Source organism: Polypterus senegalus, chromosome 16 (assembly GCF_016835505.1).
Source record: "Polypterus senegalus isolate Bchr_013 chromosome 16, ASM1683550v1, whole genome shotgun sequence".
NCBI classification, from domain to species: domain Eukaryota; kingdom Metazoa; phylum Chordata; class Cladistia; order Polypteriformes; family Polypteridae; genus Polypterus; species Polypterus senegalus.
Window position 1 is genome coordinate 30,716,665 of NC_053169.1, and position 18,975 is coordinate 30,735,639.

An 18,975-nucleotide genomic window follows, 5' to 3' on the forward strand; every position below is an offset into this window, starting at 1 on the left:
TGACAATACGTATGGAGCGTTGTAGAGATCAGGAGGGGGAGTATATAGAAGGTGGCAATGTTTAGAATGCTTTAATTCATCAATAAATATATATTTTTTACCAATCCGGTTATTTTTGTGTCTCACCTCGTATATATATATATATATATATTTTTTAGAGTGCGAGATAGAGAGAGAGAAGTAGTACTTTATTTGTCCCAAGGGGAAATTTAGGTTAAGAAGATAAAGATTATTCCTACTATGAAATTGTAAGAGACGTAATGTTCTGACTGCATGGCTGCATATATTAGTGTATATATTTATGAATGTGTATATACAGAATTTACATATGTATATTCTGTGGTGGGCTGGCGCCCTGCCCAGGGATTTGTTCCTGCCTTGTGCCCTGTGTTGGCTGGGATTGGCTCCAGCAGACCCCCATGACCTTGTGTTAGGATATAGGGGGTTGGATAATGACTGACTGATTGACATATGTATATTACAGTTGTAACATGGATTTGCTCTTATAAAGTATCTTGATATGCTGTTTATTATACTGTATAAAATAATTTTCTTGCCTACTAGCACCCCATTCAGTGTTGATTACCTGCCTTGCACTGAGTGCTGTCTGACGAGGCTTTCACCCTTGCCAAATCCTAAGGACTAAGCTGGGTTTAAAATAAGTGGGTGGACATTGTTTAATTCTAATCTAACTGAGTGATAGCATGCCCAAAGTGACAGAGTTGTAGTCCATCAAGGGTTGCTTCTCACTTTGCCCTCAGTGCTGCTTGGATAAACAGTGGGTTGTTGCAACTCTGAATTGGTTAAATAGGTTGGAGAACGGTTGGATGAACTATAAATCTAATCTATGTTATCTTATATAGTACCCTTTAGGGAGAATACTACCAATAACAGTAACAAATCTGTTCACAGTTGTGAGTTTAGATTAAAAATAAAGTTATCTCATCTCATCTTCCCATCTATCCTTACTGGTGAGGTCACATGTTATATTATACAGTAAATGTGCATCTATAAAAATAGTACGAGCAAAATAAAGTTACAATATTGGACCACTTTTGTTGTAATGCAATCAGCAAGCACCCGATTGTAACTGATATCTCTGCCGCTTACTGTAAAGGCACTTGGATCCCAAATTCAGTTGCAAGTTATTTCATGTTGTCTTCATGGTCATGTCAGTTTGGGTTGATCTTAGGGTTAGCACGATATTAAGCACATTCTAAACCGATTTGGTGTTCATGAACGTGTCTTTTCCCAGCTATTCAATGGAAACATTTTCAGTGAATGTTCAGACCGACAATGCCCAATTGTGAGTGCTCTTCCTTATAAGGTCTTAAACAGGTTTAACTGAGTCTGTGAGTTTTAGCTAAGCGGATTTTAATGGGATCAGATGAGCTTAAAAGGATCAATCTGCATGCAAGCAAGGGTCTTTCGTATTTAGAGTGTATCATTAATTGTGCAGCACTCATTCAGCATGGCTGCCCATTAAAGAACAAAGTTCTCAGACCACAGAGTCCTTTTAAATACTGAGTGATAACATATAAGAAAACTACTTGGTGTTTCACCTGACATTATATTGTAGACAAATTTTATAAAAGAAATTATACAAAGCCTTATCCCTTTTAATGCTCCAAATGATTCTCAATTTTTGTCCTGCAGGACCCCTCCATTTTGCTTTTTCGCTGCACTCCAGCCTTACTTAACAATTATTTCCAAGTTTGTACACTTTTTGCTTCAATTCAGAAATAATATATTGGGGTTGTTTAATTGTTATGCAAATGTAGCAAGTATTTATATGTTGCAGAAATTAAATTGTTGCCGCTGTCCTTCTTTCTAAGATCGTTCTCTCATGTTTGGTTTTTTAAGCAGTTGCTTGTCGATGACCACAGAGATAGATATGACGCCAAAGCTGACCCTCCACAGCAGCATTCATTGTTCTTTGCCCCTAAGGGAGTAAACCGCAGACAGTAATGAAGTGAATGGAAAATGATAAAAGACACCTTTAAGCTATTAAAGCTATAATGTAAAATACAAATCTTTCTACATATTTATTAAATGTAAATTTCACATTACTTAACATTCAACAATTCCATATGTAAGAGCCAATCTTAGAAATTTAAAGTTTGAGTTAAACTCATATTGATGTTTGCTTAATTTGAATAGAATATTAATGTCTTTCATAGTCATAGCTTATGGTATAGTCTTTTCCCCCTATAGTTAACAAGAGATAGAACCTTCTTACTATAACTGAGTAACAGTGTGATAATAAGCTTTTTTTGTTTGGAACAAGTCCCAGTAAAGAAGGACTTGAAAGACCCATTTTTTGCTTAGAAATGGGATAAGCATACAGTTTTCTGACCGTCTTGAAATGGTTCAGAAATGTTAAGTAAATAGTAACGATTTGAGATGTAACAAGATTAAGCTTAGAATTGAACTTTTCTTACATTAATTTTTCCTTTTTGCTATTTCAATTTTCTCTTTTTGTGTGTAAACTGTTTTACTTTAAAACTTAACTAAACTTCAAAAACGAAGATATTTTGTCTGTGGAATCATTTCTGCGCGTCAGGCTTTTGTTGAATCCCATTTTTTGAGCTGAAGCTGCAGTACTTTGGTAATTTTTGAAAAAACGCAGCTACATTTTCGTCAGAAAACTTGCTAGCTATCTAAGGCCAGAACTGGAATCTACCATTCGGGAACAGAAGATACTTCTGCTACAGAACTCGTCAACGAAGGAAAAGAACAGAATCATTCAGAAGGTACTGTGCACTTATCTACTATCTTCGCATGATCATAAATGAAAGCAAGGTCGCCGTACCTTAAGAAGATTTGAGACTGTGATATTATTAAAGGACGTCTTGGAAAAGAACATTTTGGATGATTGCTTGTGCCTTTGCCTGAGCCATTGGAGCCTTGTTTCAAGAAAGTTATCTTCCTTCTTGGAACGTCCCTATTGTGACGAAATTGCTGTCAGGAAACGTCTTGTCATTTGATCGAACTGTTGTCATGGCAATGTCTAAACAGAGTTCAAGTGAGATTGGCAGTGATCTAAGTACAGACTCGAAGTCAGAAAATATAATTAGGGATCTTAAAGATCACATTAGTCAGAGGAAAGAGAAGCTTTCCGTGTTCATAACTGAAATCGAAAGTCTTAAAGACATTCCAGGAAACCGCTTAATTGTGGCAGAAAGATTTCATGATTTTTGTGCGACGCATAGAGAGATAGAAGAGTTACACGAAAAGCTACTAGCTACTTTAAATAAGGAGGGAGCGATTAAGAAACAGAAAAAGACATTCGCGGAAAGCTCTAAGAAATGGAATGAATTTGCTGCCGTTACAACGGCATGGCTGAATGATGCAAATGAACAACTAGTTAATCAATTCGAAGAGATGCAATTTCAAGAACAGGTTCGTTCAAAGTCAAAAACACAAAAGACATCTCCTCAGTTAAAGCATGCTCTTGATATTAAACTTGATTCTTTAGCCCAGAAAACCGCAGCTGCATCGTCATCTTCTAAAGCAGTGTTGATTGAACAATCGACACTTGATAGTATTCTACAAACGCTTCATGAACTTAAAAGTAAAGCACAAAAGCAGGAACAAACCGACACTCAGAGCTCTGCAAATGATATACTAAATGCGCATAGCTTCAGAATCTGCAAGACTGGTAGGTGGCCATTATTGTTTAAATTTGCCTTTGAAGGATGAAACACTTAAAATGCCGAATAACCGCTGCATTGCTGAACAGCGTGCTATAGGACTCAAAAGAAAATTGAGCAAAAATCCAGGTTTCCACGAAGACTATAAAGCCTTCATGAAAGACATTATAGACAATGGTTATGCTGTTAAGATTCCTAAAGAAAGCCTGAATTGCAATGAAGGCAGAGTGTGGTACATTCCACATCACGGTGTGTATCATCCAAAGAAAAATAAGATTCGAGTAGTCTTTGACTGCACTGCCACCTATCAGGGGATTTCACTTAATGAACAATTACTAAAAGGCCCTGACCTAACTAACACACTCATTGGCGTACTTACAAGATTCAGAAAGGAGCCAGTAGCCTTAATGGCAGACATTAAGTCAATGTTCTACCAAGTTAAGATACCAGACAAAGACACTGATCTTTTACGTTTTCTATGGTGGCCTGAAGGTAATGTAAGTAAAGACTTAGAAGAATTCAAAATGACAGTACATCTTTTTGGTGCTACTTCTTCACCCAGTTGTGCTTCTTATGCTTTGCGTAGAACAGCCGAAGATGCCAGAGATACATTTCCTGAGGAAGCTGTTAACACCGTACTCAACAACTTCTACGTGGATGACTGTTTAAGGTCAGTGACAACAGAAGAACAAGCAATAAAGCTGGCAAAGGACCTCCAAGCTCTATGTCTCAAAGGGGGATTCCATTTGACTAAGTGGGTGAGTAACAACAGAGCAGTTTTATTGTCCATACCTGAAGAAGACAGAGCTCACGAACAAAAGGACTTAGATTTGAGCCACAGTCTCCTTCCCACAGAGCGTGCCCTGGGCATCCAGTGGTGCACAGAAACTGACAGTTTCAAATTTCAGATTAAATTGCCAAACAAGCCCGCTACTAGGCGAGGTATTCTGTCTGTTGTTAGCTCAGTTTATGATCCACTTGGTTTCCTAGCACCCGCCTTATTGCCAGCAAAGCTTATTCTAAAAGACTTATGCAAAGAGAAATTTGGGTGGGATGAAGTAGTAGAAGTCAAACACTTTCAGAAATGGAAAAAATGGATGGATGATTTGAAGTTACTTACAGACTATAATGTGAACAGATGCTTCAAACCTATTGGGTTTGGAACCATAATGACAGCACAAATGCACCATTTTGCAGATGCTAGTGAAGATGGATATGGCACTGTCACTTACCTTGTTTTAACCAACGAAGATGACAAAAGGCATTGTTCATTCCTGATGGGCAAGTCAAGAGTTGCACCATTAAAGCAGGTCACGATTCCAAGAATGGAGCTGACAGCAGCCGTTGTGGCAATAAAAATGGACAAAATGCTTAAAGGTGAACTTCAAATGCCTTTACAAGAATCTACATTTTGGACTGACAGCACCACGGTGCTAAAATACATCTCAAACGAAAGCACTAGATTCAAGACCTTTGTTGCCAACAGAATCTCCGTGATTAGAGATCATTCACAACCTTCACAGTGGAGGTATGTCACATCTGTCCTTAATCCGGCTGATCAAGCTTCTAGAGGGCTAAACATAGAAAACTTTCTCAAGAGCACCACATGGTCACAAGGTCCAAGTTTCTTATTGAAGTCAGAACGTGAATGGCCAAAAAGACCAGATCAACTGAATGATTCACTTTTTGAAGATGATCCAGAAGTTAAAATTTGTGCAGTTAACATGACAAGAGTAGAAGAGGTGACCGAACCCATCAACAAACTAATCACTTACTTTTCGGATTGGCATTGTTTGAAGAAAGCAGTGGCTTGGTTTCTCAAGTTTAAAGACATACTGTTGCACTTAAGAAATGAAAGAAAAACATTCCAACTAGAAGCCAGTCAGATTAAAAGTAATCCAAAAGAACAAAAATCACTCATCACAAAGCACATGAAAAGGTACAAACTGACTTTTAAACCAAGTCCAATTTCTCTAGACGACTTAGTTAAAGCTGAAACAGAGCTTATCCGTCTAAGTCAACAGCAAGAATTTCCAGAAGAATTAAAGGCTCTAAAGAAAAAGACTTGTGTTAAAAAGAACAGTCAAATCTATAAACTTGACCCGATCATACAAGATGGAATATTAAGAGTTGGAGGAAGACTCAGTAAAGCTTCAATGCCCGAAGAAATTAAACATCCCGCAATTCTACACAAGCATTCACATGTTGCTTCTCTCATATTGCAGCACATTCATAAACGTATCGGACATTGTGGGCGCAACTACGTGCTCGCACAGTTACGCCAAAAATACTGGATACCTCAAGCGAATTCAGCTATCAGGAAAATAATTTCAAAGTGCACAACATGCAGAAGATACAATGCAAAGGCAGGTGAGCAAAAAATGGCAGATTTGCCAGAAGATCGCCTAGCATCAAACCAACCACCATTCACTAATGTTGGAGTTGACTATTTTGGCCCCTTCCTAGTCAAAAGAGGTACGGGGTAATCTTCACATGTCTAACAACCAGAGCTGCGCACATAGAGATTGCACATAGCTTAGACACTGATTCTTGTATCCAAGCCATACTCCGATTTACGGATAGAAGAGGACAAGTTAAAATCATGCGCTCAGACAATGGAACAAATTTTGTTGGAGCAGAAAGAGAGCTACGAGAAGCTATTAAAAAATTGGAACACAAAAAAATCAGTGACGCTATGATGCAAGAACAAATCAAATGGATTTTTAATCCACCATCAGCCTCTCACCAAGGTGGAGTATGGGAAAGACAAATCAGAAGCATAAGAAAGATTTTAAATTCAACACTAAACCAACAAACACTCGATGATGAAAACCTTCCTACAATGATGTGTAGAGTAGAATCAATACTCAATAACAGACCCCTTACAAAGACATCAGATGACCCAAATGATTTGGAACCACTCACACCCAATCACTTGTTATTATTGAAGACAAAACCTGAAATACCACCTAAACTCATTTCAGAAAATGAACCATACCCAAGAAGACGCTGGAAACAAATTCAATACATGGGTGATTTGTTTTGGAAAAGATGGACAAAAGAATACTTGCCAATACTTCAAGAACGTCAAAAATGGCTTGCACCAAGAAGAAATTTTGAACCAGGGGACGTTGTTCTAATTGTAGATAAAGCTATACCTCGCAATTCCTGGGTAATGGGTCGAGTCATCAAGACAATGCCAGATGCCAAAGGTGCAGTCAGAAGAGTTTGTGTGCAAACCAAAACCAGCACATTGGACAGACCCGTGAATAAACTGTGCTTGCTTCAAGAAACAGCAAATGTTTGAAATATGAAATTTTTAAAATGTTTGTTTGCAGTGTTATTGCTAATGATTTGAAAAGAATAGCTAATATAAAAGTAATTGGCTCATATAGAAGTAAAGTAAAATAATTGCCTCCGCTCCTGCATAGCCAATTAGGGGCCGGAAATGTAAGAGCCAATCTTAGAAATTTAAAGTTTGAGTTAAACTCATATTGATGTTTGCTTAATTTGAATAGAATATTAATGTCTTTCATAGTCATAGCTTATGGTATAGTCTTTTCCCCCTATAGTTAACAAGAGATAGAACCTTCTTACTATAACTGAGTAACAGTGTGATAATAAGCTTTTTTTGTTTGGAACAAGTCCCAGTAAAGAAGGACTTGAAAGACCCATTTTTTGCTTAGAAATGGGATAAGCATACAGTTTTCTGACCGTCTTGAAATGGTTCAGAAATGTTAAGTAAATAGTAACGATTTGAGATGTAACAAGATTAAGCTTAGAATTGAACTTTTCTTACATTAATTTTTCCTTTTTTGCTATTTCAATTTTCTCTTTTTGTGTGTAAACTGTTTTACTTTAAAACTTAACTAAACTTCAAAAACGAAGATATTTTGTCTGTGGAATCATTTCTGCGCGTCAGGCTTTTGTTGAATCCCATTTTTTTTTTTATTTATTAATTTTATTACAATCAATACATAGCAATCAAGTTTTACAAAAAAAAAGAATTATGCTAAGAACAGATCGATCCCCACCCTTGAGAGAGAGAGCAAGCCAAACGGTGTAAAATTTAAGGCTTTTAAAAATACCTAAATCAACAAATTCTCTGTGCTTTATAAAATCATTTCAAAATATTACTGATTAGATCCTGCCATGTTTTGAAAAAGTCTGCACAGATCCTCTAACTGAGTATTTGATTTTTCCAATTTTAAATAATATAACACATCAGTTTCCCACTGACTTAAAAGAGGAGAGTTTGGGTTCTTCCAGTTTATCAGAATAAGTCTGCGTGCCAACAGTGTAGTGAATGCAATCACAGTTTGTTTGTCTTTCTCCACTTTAAGACCCTCTGGAAGAACCCCAAACACAGCTGTTAATGGGTTAGGAGGGATTGTGAGTCCAAGACTGTCTGAGAGGTAATTAAAAATTTTTGTCCAGAATAATGTTAATTTGGAGCAGGCCCAGAACATGTGACCTAGTGAGGCTGGGGCTTGGTTGCAACGTTCGCAGGTTGGATCATGCCCTGGAAACATTTTGGAGAGTTTTAGTCGAGACAGATGTGCTCGATATATAATTTTGAGTTGTATAATTGTATGCTTTGCATATGGAGCTTGAGTGAATTCTCTGCATTGCTACTTTCCACTCCTTTTCTGATATATTAATTGAGAGGTCATTTTCCCAGTGTCCTCTTGGATCTTTGAAAGGAAGGGATTGTAAAAGGATTTTATATATTGTAGAGATGGAGTCTAACTCCTTGAAATTGAGCAATAATTTTTCCAGCGTGGATGAGGGTGCAAGATGAGGAAAATCTGGAAGGTTCTGTTTAACAAAGTTCCTGATTTGAAGATAGTGAAAGAAATTTGTAGCTGGAATGTTAAATTTGGAACGTAATTGTTCATAGGATGCAAAGACGTTGTCTATATAAAGGTCTCTAAGCAAGTTAATTCCAAATTTTTCCAGATATTAAAACTGCATATGTTTGTGAGGGTTGAAAGAGGTGGTTCTTTTGCAGGGGTGCCACAGAAAGAAGCTTCTCCGTCTTAAAATGCTTTCTACATTGGTTCCAGATTCTAAGTGAGTGGAGCACAATTGGGTTATTAGTGTATTGCCGATAACGTGTGTTTATTGGAGCACAAAGCAAGGAATACAAAGAAGTACTGCAGGATTTTACTTCTATTGCGGTCCATGCCTGTGTATGTTCTTCTATTTGTGTCCAGGTTCTTATCGACTGTATATTTGCCGCCCAGTAATAAAACTGGAAGTTAGGTAGAGCCATGCCGCCTTCTGCCTTTTGTCTTTGTAGGGTCGCTCTTTTGATGCGTGGATGTTTAGAATTCCAAATAAATGAGGTTATTGTTGAATCTAATTGCTTAAAGAACGATTTATTAATGTATATTGGTATGTTTTGAAATAAAAAGGAGCTTAGGAAGAATATTCATCTTAACAGTGTTAATTCTTCCAGCTAGTGTGAGATGAAGGGTTGACCATCTATGCAAGTCTTGTTTAATTTTTTCCATACAGACGCACGAAATTTTTTGATAAAGAGCTTTATGTTTACTTGTGATGTTTACCCGAGGTATTTAAACTGTTCTGCAATGATAAAAGGAAGGGTGTCTAATCTAATATTATATGCTTGCGAATTCACGGAAAGAGTACACTTTTATTCAGATTAATTCTGAGACCAGAGAGCTTTTGAAATTCTGTGAGTGCTGCTAAGACTGCAGGCACAGAATTTTCTGGGTCCGATATATACAGTACCATGTCATCTGCATATAATGAGATTTTCTGTTCCAGTCCTTCTCTGCTAATCCCCTTTATCTGATCAGTATTTCGACAATGTATTGCCAGTGGTTCAATGGCAATTGCAAACAGCAGTGGTGACAAAGGGCATCCTTGTCTTGTGCCACGATCTAGTTTAAAGTAGTCTGAGCAAATGTTATTGATGCAAACTGAAGCTTCTGGGTTAGTATACAGTAATTTAATCCATGCACAAATGTTCGGGCCAAACCCAAACTTCTCCAAAATAGTAAAAGGTATTTCCATTCAATCATGTCGAATGCTTTTTCTGCATCCAATGATAATAATATTTCTGGGGTGTTTGATTTAGTTGGTGAGTATATTACATTAAACAGGCGTCGAAGATTTGAAGATAAGTGTCGGCCCCTAATAAATCCAGTTTGGTCTTGTGATATTATTGAGGGAGCACTTTCTCCATCCTTCTAGCTATGATTTTAGAGAGTATTTTAACGTCGTTATTCAGAAGTGAAATTGGTCTGTATGATGCACATTGTAATAAGTCCTTATTTTGTTTTGGAAAGACAGTGATTAGTGCTTGGCGAAAGGTTTGTGGAAGAGATTGGTTATCTCTGGCTTCTGTAAATGTTGCTAATAGGAGGGGAACTAGCTGAGCGGAGAATTTCTTGTAAAACTCTGCAGGGTAGCCATCAGGGCCTGCTGCTTTTCCACCTTGGAGTGACTTTATAGCATCCAGTAATTCTGATAATGACAGAGGTTTATCGAGCTCCTCCACACTAATAGCGTCAATTTGTGGTATCTGTAATTTATCCAGAAATGCATTAGATTGTATATTGTCTTCTTTAAACTCAGTAGTATATAGGGATTTATAGTAGTCTCTAAAAGTGCACATTATATTTTTGTGTTCGATGATTTTATCTCCATTCGTGTTAGTAATTACGAGATTGCGCTCGCACTTCTTGCTTGTGAATTTGTTGCGCTAAAAGCTTATTAGCTTTCTCTCCATGTTCATAATAATGATGTCTGGATTTGTAAATTAGTTGTTCGGTTTCTTTAGTTGTCAAGAGGTTTAATTCTGAATGTAGAGCCTGCCTCCTCTTATGTAGAGTCTCGCTTGGTAGTCTGGCATGTTCTTCATCTATTTTAGTAATTTCGCTTTTATCTCTGCTACTTTCTTCGCTTCGGATTTATTTCTGTGGGAAAGATATGAGATAATCTGTCCTCTTAAGAAGGCCTTAAGAGTTTCCCAGAGTGTTCCTGCAGAGATCTCAGGGGATGTATTTGTCTCTAGAAAGAATTCAATTTGTTTGGATATAAATTCAGTACAATTCTCGTCAGCTAATAGAAGCGGATTGAGACGCCATCTGCGGGGTGAGTGTATGGGGCTTAGTAATTTCAGCTCCAAGATCATCGGAGCATGGTCTGAAATAACAATAGCATCGTATTTACAAGATTTAATCTTAGGCAAGAAGTTATTATCTATAAAGAAGTAATCAATCCTTGAGTAGCAATGATGTACTGGTGAGTAGAAAGAATATGTTCTTGAATTTGGGTTTAAAAACCTCCAGGGATCTGATAAGTTGTGATCAGTTATAAACTTTGTAATTATCTTTGCGGTGTTAGTTGCGTTCCCCTGTGGAGGAAGTCTTATCTAAAAGTGGATTTAGAACACAATTAAAGTCCCCAGCCATTATAAGTTTATGAGTGTTCAGATTGGGAATGGATGCAAATAAATTTTGTATAAATTCCTTATCATCAACATTAGGTGCATAAACATTTATCAAAATCATTTTACAGTTAGATAAGTCTCCCATGACCATCACATATCTCCCTTCAGGATCCAATACTACATCTGATGCTACAAATGGTACTGTTCTATGTATGAGAATTCCCACCCCTCTAGTTTTCTTTGTAAAACTAGAATGGAACATTTGGCCAGTCCAGTCTTTTGCAGCCGGAACTGATCCTTACTTAGTAAGTGGGTTTCCTGTAAAAATACTATTTTAGCATTTAGACCTGTTAGGTGAGAAAGTACTTTCTTTCTCTTTAATTCGTGATTCAGGCCTTTAACATTCCAGCTTACGAAGTTAACTGTCCCATCATGGAGACACTGATTCTGAGTTTTTGGTGTCATATTATAGTCTTAACTGGAAGTGAAATAGTTTAGGTCTTAATTTCCTATTCCCCCAAGAGTTGTTGCCATGCAGCTTATTATTACGTTGATAGTTATAATTATAAAGATTGAGATGATAGATTAGATATAGATCAAGCCTGCTCTCTTTCTCTTCCCCTTAACCCCCACCCTCCCTTTTTGCCTCCCCAGGTGAGGCTAAAACCCACTTCATGCAGTCCCAGTCCTCTGACATACCCAGAGACAGAGCACGTCCAAAGCACATCAAGCCCCCATGCAGTGGCGCTTTAAGGTTAAAAGATAGAGATATCTGTTACCAATATAGTCTTTAAAAGAGGAAAAAAAAAAAAAAAAAAAAAAGAATTTTGCACTTAATATATATATATATATACATATACACATATACATATATATATATATATATACATACATACATACATATAATCTTCATCAATTTTAGTGCATTAAGATGATATCCCCAGATAATAAACCCAGGTGATGGTGTTAAAGATGTGTCCAAAACAAGCATAACAAGTCTTAATGCAGTAATAGCAATAACAGCAAACCAAGGGTATGATATTGAACAGTCTCATTTAGGGTACACATGAAATAATTAGAAAAAAAAAAAAGAGGAGGAAAACGTAATTAAGCACAATAAAACACAAACATTTAGCCCTAGTAATACTAAGTAATGATAAGTAATAAGTAAGTAATAATAATATAAGAATATGAGAATATATGCTGATAAAAACCCGTATTTTAAAACAAATAGATCAGACAGTAGATTATTAATCCTAGCTTTATCATTTACCGCCATGACTCACAATTATGTATCAGAATAGTCCCGGATCAGCTTTCTTAACTCATTTTCTGCCTCCTCCTTGCTAGCGAAAACATAGAAATGCCCTGCCATTCCACTTTCAGTTTTGCGGATACAGGAGGCCGTATTTGACATTGGCTTGCCGTAGCGCTGTTTAATATTATAGAAGGCGGCGCGTTTGATAGCTGTTGCTGGAGAGAAGTCAGGGAAGACGAATTGGCAATCTTCATATATAATATCTTCCTTTTTTTCCTGAGGAGTTCCATCACCTCTAACTTAAATGATAATCGTTCAAAACGGACTATAAAAGATCTTGGTCGGGTCTGACGGTGTTTGATCAGCGTCGCTGTAAGCGCTGCTATCTCAGATTCTGCTTTAAAGTCGCCCCGATTATTTTAGAAAAAGTTCAGTTCGAATTTCACGGGTTTAAACTTTCGATTCTCCGGCAAGCCTTCAATTCTGACATTATACCTTCTATTCCCATCTTCTAAAGCAGCCAGTCTGTCTCCAAGTTTTTCTCCGAGTTTTTACATTCAACTGACATTTACTGCTCTTTCCTCGGCACTGGCAGCTAGATGTTCGGCTATTTCGATCCGATTCGTGAATGTCTCACTAAGATGCTCCAATCGATCAGCAAGCGTGCTCAGTTTAGCGAGTTTTTCTCAATGCGCTCTTCAATTTTACCCAGCACCTGTCGAAGTTCAAGCTGTACCTCTTGACGAGCCTTTCATTTGCCTGTTGGATTTCCTGTCGCAGACATTCATTGGCCTGTTTCATCTCCTGTTTCAGTCTCTCATGTGCCTTTGCCGTTGCTTTCTCATTAGCCTTCTCTTTTCTTTATATCTTGCCTGAGGTCAGCGAGCAACACTTTCAGTTCAGATAGCTCAAATGTGCCTTCTTGTACCGTAGATGAAGCAGCAGACTCTGCTGAAGCGGTGTCCCGCTGCTCCAGTCCCGCGTGATTGCGTAACTGAAGCCGCGGACCTCCCGGCCTTTTCCAGTTTCAGGTAATCCTCTCCAATCGGCGAGCTATCCACATCTGCACTCACGATCGCACCTTCGCTCCCCTTTTCGCTCTCAGCAGGCGACGATGTAGCGGACCGTGGTCCCGAGGAGTCTGTACTTTCGCCCATCTGATCCAGGTCTGTCTCTGAGAGGCTGTATCTCGAACTAGGGCTTGCTGATCGCAGCTTGGATGTAGCTTTAGTCTTCGATTCTTTCGGACCCCCCTTCTTGTTGGCCATGTTTATATGTGTTTACATATACTGTAGCGGTCCCTCTCGGGTTGAATAAATACAGGATATCTCAGAATAATAAGCAAATAATATGAAAAATAGCACCACTGCTAGCGGAGCTCCACTTCAGACGTCCATCTCTCGCATCGGACGAATCCCATTTTTTGAGCTGAAGCTGCAGTACTTTGGTAATTTTTGAAAAAACGCAGCTACACCATACAAAAGTTTGGACACCAGTTAACAAGTTGTTGACATTTGGAGCAATAAAAAGTCTGAATTAGAGTAAGCCACCCTAATTCGGGGTGTTTATAAGAATTTTATTTATTTATTTCATCAGGTAGAAGTACATAATAAACAGGAATACTTGTGTCAGATATTTGAAATACTAAAATGTGTACTTCAATTTACATGTGTTTAAAGTCTAAAATTTCGCAATTGTAATAGAAATTTGTCATTTTTCACCTTCTGATAGAGGTCCCTAGAAGGCTACATCCATAGTAAAGGATCATCAAAAATCAAAAATACTATCATATTTATAATCAGGGACCTTGAAACAGTCTGAAATGATACCCCATATGCGTATGTTTGAAGTATGGCATTTGTAACCTTCTGGGAGACTCTCTTAAAGGGCTAGGACCACCAGCAAAGATTTAAATATCAAAAATATTATCGTATTCATGATCAACAATCTCAACACAGCATAAAACAACATTCCACATGCTGTTGCTGGGTGTGGGAATGAAAGGTCTTCCGGACAGCAAAAGAAAACTCGGGGTGCTAACTGTGTCACCCGTTTTATTGTCTGCAGAAAAATAAGACTCTCTTTGGCGTGTATCCTGTATGTGGGAAATAATTAAACAAGAGGACTGGAATGGAGTTGTCTCTACTGGAGCTGGAAGTTGCTCAAGCTGGTAAATGATGCCTCCTTCCAGGACTTTATGGTGGCTGGACTGGAAGCAGCAGGTTAAATGCCTTCACTGGGTGTCATCTCAGGACTGTGGGGAAAGAAGGAGAAGACAAGGTTAGCAACAGTGTGATAATGCTTATATTTCTAATCAATATTTTTTTGAAGTTTTGTGAAAAGAAGTAACTTTGACCCCTTGTATTCCATTATGGGTTGAACTCTTGGGGTTGGTTGATATGGCATCTTCAAGTCCTTCTGATCATTTTTGCTGATGAAAACTATTGGTTAACTCTTTTGTGATGCCCCATGTTCACACCCCATCTTCCAATGGCTCCTACACAGGGCATTAAGTAGTCACATCCAAGCCTAAAACAGGGTGAGCCCATGAGACACAGACAAGATGTTAAACAGATATATAAACAGTTCTTTATTAAAGGCAAGAAAATATCAGTTTTTGGTGGCTTCCAAAGTCATTGGTTGAACAAATAAGGTGCAAGCAGTGCAAAGTCCATATCTATGCAGCTTTTCCAGAGATTCATAATGCACTCTCCACTACAACAGCCACTTTCAAAGCTTGTGTGCTTTCTCTCTTCAGTTTAGTGCTTACCTTCCTGATGGCAGTCTTACCTTCCTTATACATCCTTCAGATTTCTGCCTCCAATCCTGACAGATTCCTCACCCCACTTCCACCAATCGCCATGCACGCCCCTTAATCTCTTTTATGTGCCATGATCCAGTATCAATTTTATAAAGCCAACTGCCCAGTACCAGCACGTGTATTCACAACTATCCACAACATGGCCCTTGCAACTTCCGATTACTCTCCCTGTAAGTAATCACTACATATCACTCTTCCAGGGCCCCTCTCACTACACGAAGCTGCACACTTTTTCATTCTTCTACACACAGCTAGGTACCTTGGCGTCTGGACGTGCTACACCAGGTCATCTCATGTTGCGCACCACGAACTTCCCGTCTTGGTGATGAACGTACATTTCTCCTACTACTACCGGAGCTTCGACCTCACCTAACCTGCTCAAGATACAGTAAGTGCCACCATGTAACTATTTAACCCAGTGGTTCTCAACCTGTGGGGCGGGCCCCCCTGGGGGGGCACAAAGTAACAAAAAGGGGAGTGCCAAGATGTGAAAAAAAGAAAACAAGAATCAAAAATATGAAAAAAACATCTGTTGAAACCAAAACAAATGAACTTAAACTACATTCTGATACTAGAACAATAAATATAGAGTTAGATAAATGTCGAAAAGTTGAGTAGGTATAATAAAATATGCATCTACATTTCAAAAAAATTTTGGGGGGGGGGGGCGTGATTAAAACTTTTATGAAAACTCGGGTAGCAAATACTTAAAGGTTGAGAAACGCTGATTTAACCTACTATACCATGTTCTATAAACAGCTACACCCACCTACTGTTCTCACTCACACGAACACACAGGCAGACATTGTCACCATAGCACGACTTATCACATCTTTATCATGAGGATGGAATTACCTGCACAAAGTATGTTTCAAAAATGGCCTAAAAAGTCTTTTTTGTCTATATGGCCAAAAATACAGGGGAACCCCAAAAAACTTGACATATCTTGCACAACTAGATATCACAGTGAGTCAAATGGTGTGTCAGATGTGAAGGTTTTCTTGCATCGTTGAGTCAGGAGGTGCTGGACAAAGTAATATAATTTCAACAACAAATAAATTAATATAATGGCAAGTTCATAAAAATGTTAATGTACAGTTATGATTTATTTGATGAACTGAAAGAATGTAAAAAATGAAAAAGGAAATGATGCACATGCAGAGATCTGGGCTCCCTTTCAGTTTTAAGGTGTCAGAACCTTTTTAGATTTTAGTCTGGTTGGGCTGTCATTGTGAATATTCTATAACAATATGGCATAATGAAAAAAAGCAGATGATTAGAGAAGCATTGTTGCCTGTATGCATACTACATGTTATAATGCTACAACTACATTCAGATATAGCATTTTTGGTCTACCACCCCTAGGGGTCCCTTCACAGTATTTGTAGAGATAGATAGATAAAACATTAGAATAGCAGAAGAGTCTAAATAAGAACAAACTATTCAGTCCAACAGAGATCACCAGTCCTATCCACTTAATTCTTCTAAAGTAACATTAGATATAAAGTCTTACTGTCCACCACACTACTTGGTAACTTATTCTAAGTGTCTATGGTTCTCTGTGTAAAGAAAAGTTTCCTAATGTTTATGCTTTATTTACCCTTAACAAGTTTACAACTGTGTCTTCATGTTCTTGATGAGCTTATTTTAAAATAACAGTCTCAATCCACTGTACTAATTCCCATCATAATTTTAAACACTTCAGTCATACCTGCTCTTAATCTTCTTTTTCTTAAACTGAAAAGGCTTATCTCCTTTAATCTTTCTTCATAATTCCTCCCCTGCAGCCCTGGAATCAGCCTAGTTGCTCTTCTCTTGGCTTTTTCTAGTACTGCTATATCCTTTTTGTAGCCTGGTGATCAAAACTGCACACAGTACTCCAGATAGGGCCTCACTAGTGAATTATAAAGTTTGAGCAGAACCTTCTTCTGATTTCGCAGCTTTGATTAAAGACACGAAGGAGAGGACCCCATCGGCAAAGATCTTCGTTTCGGGTCCACTACCTCTCGTCAGACGATCCAACAAGTACTACAGTCGTCTGCTAGGATTGAACAACTGGCTACAGAGTTACTGCAAGAAGAAGGATGTCGGTTTCATCAACAATTTGAATCTCTTTTTGGAAAGGCTACGTCTCTTCAAGCGTGATGGCCTGCATCCGAACAGTTTCGGTGCTCGGGTCCTCTCCGAAAACATATCGAAGGTAATTAGCTTTTTCTTGACTATCTATCTCTGCTCTTAACCCTTTCCAAAATGATACTGTTGTGCTAGGACATGATAAGTGTTTAATAGAATCTTCCGTTCAAGTGCACAGCATTAATACTGTAATAAGCAATCTCAATGCACGTAGAAAATCTAGGAAATACGGTATAAACTCCAATAATCTAATTAAAATTACTATTTTAGAGGAACAATTTATTAAAACTATAAAACAGATCACAGATTAAACAAAAAATACACACAGAGCAGCGCTAATAAAAATAATTTAGTTCCTATTCCAAATATCAATAACGCACACAGTATTCATCTCTGCACCTCCGAAACATTAAATATGGCACTATTAAATGTTAGAGCTTTAACTAACAAAACGTTGTTTATCAACGATCTTATTAGTGATAAAAAAATAGATTTTATTGCACTTAGTGAAACATGGCTTAAATCAGACGGCGCGGTTATTTTAATCGAATCTGCGCCTCCGGATTACAGTTTTACTCGTACAGACCGCCAGGGGAAAAAGGGAGGCGGTTTGGCTAACATTTACTCGAGCCGGTTAAAATGCAAAAATGTCAGTTTTGGTAAGTTCAAGTCCTTTGAGTATCTCGCCGTTGTTATTCATGGAGATTCTCAAGTTCTAGTATTATCCGTATATAGACCTCCAAAATTCAACGCGTCTTTTTTTGAGGAATTCTCTGATTTACCTGATTTACAAAAAATAATATCTCAATTAAAATCCTCCACCTGCATCCTTGATCCAATTCCAACAATGTTTTTCAAAGAAGTATCGGGCATGCTAATTGACAATATTCTTGACATAGTAAATTCGTCATTAGATATGGGGGTCTTTCAAGACTGTCTTAAGACTGCTGTAGTTAAACCCCTTCTTAAGAAACATAATCTTGACCCCTCGGCTCTTGAAAATTTTAGACCCATCTCTAACTTGCCTTTCTTAAGTAAAGTTCTATAGAAGGCAGCCATTATGCAGTTAAATGACCACCTCAATAAACCTGCTATTCTTGATAAATTTCAGTCGGGTTTTAGAACAAATCACAGCACAGAAACTGCACTCGTTAAAGTAGTAAATGACTTGCGAGTGAATGCAGACAGAGGCCATTTATCTGTTCTCATCCTCTTTGATCTGAGTGCTGCATTTGACACCATTGATCACAACATTCTTAGAAATCGCCTTAGTCAATGGGTGGGCCTCTCTGGCACGGTCTTAAATTGGTTTGAATCCTACCTGACAGTGAGAAAATTTTTTGTTAGTTGTGGTAATTACAACTCGAAGACATGATATCCAATATGGTGTTCCACAAGGCTCTATCCTGGGTCCGCTGTTATTCTCAATCTACATGCTTCCGTTAGGTCAGATTATCTCAGGGCACAACGTGAGCTACCACAGCTATGCTGATGACACACAGCTGTACTTATCAATAGCACCTGATGACCCCGATTCTCTTGATTCACTAACACAATGTCTGACTGGTATCTCAGAATGGATGAATAGTAACTTTCTCAAGTTAAATAAAGAGAAAACTGAAATCTTAGTGATCAGCAATAATGGATACAATGAGGCTATTAGAAATAAACTGGATACATTAGGATT

General features: G+C 38.0%; 1 long non-coding RNA gene across 1 annotated transcript; it reads left to right on the top strand.

Annotated features, from left to right (window-relative positions):
* Window positions 1-2,573: 2,573 nt before the first annotated feature.
* On the top strand, window positions 2,574-17,130 carry LOC120516922. The gene is made up of 3 exons (XR_005630947.1): window positions 2,574-2,753; window positions 14,402-14,614; window positions 17,096-17,130. It is a non-coding gene; the product is annotated as an uncharacterized LOC120516922 (long non-coding RNA).
* The last annotated feature ends 1,845 nt before the right edge of the window (window positions 17,131-18,975 follow it).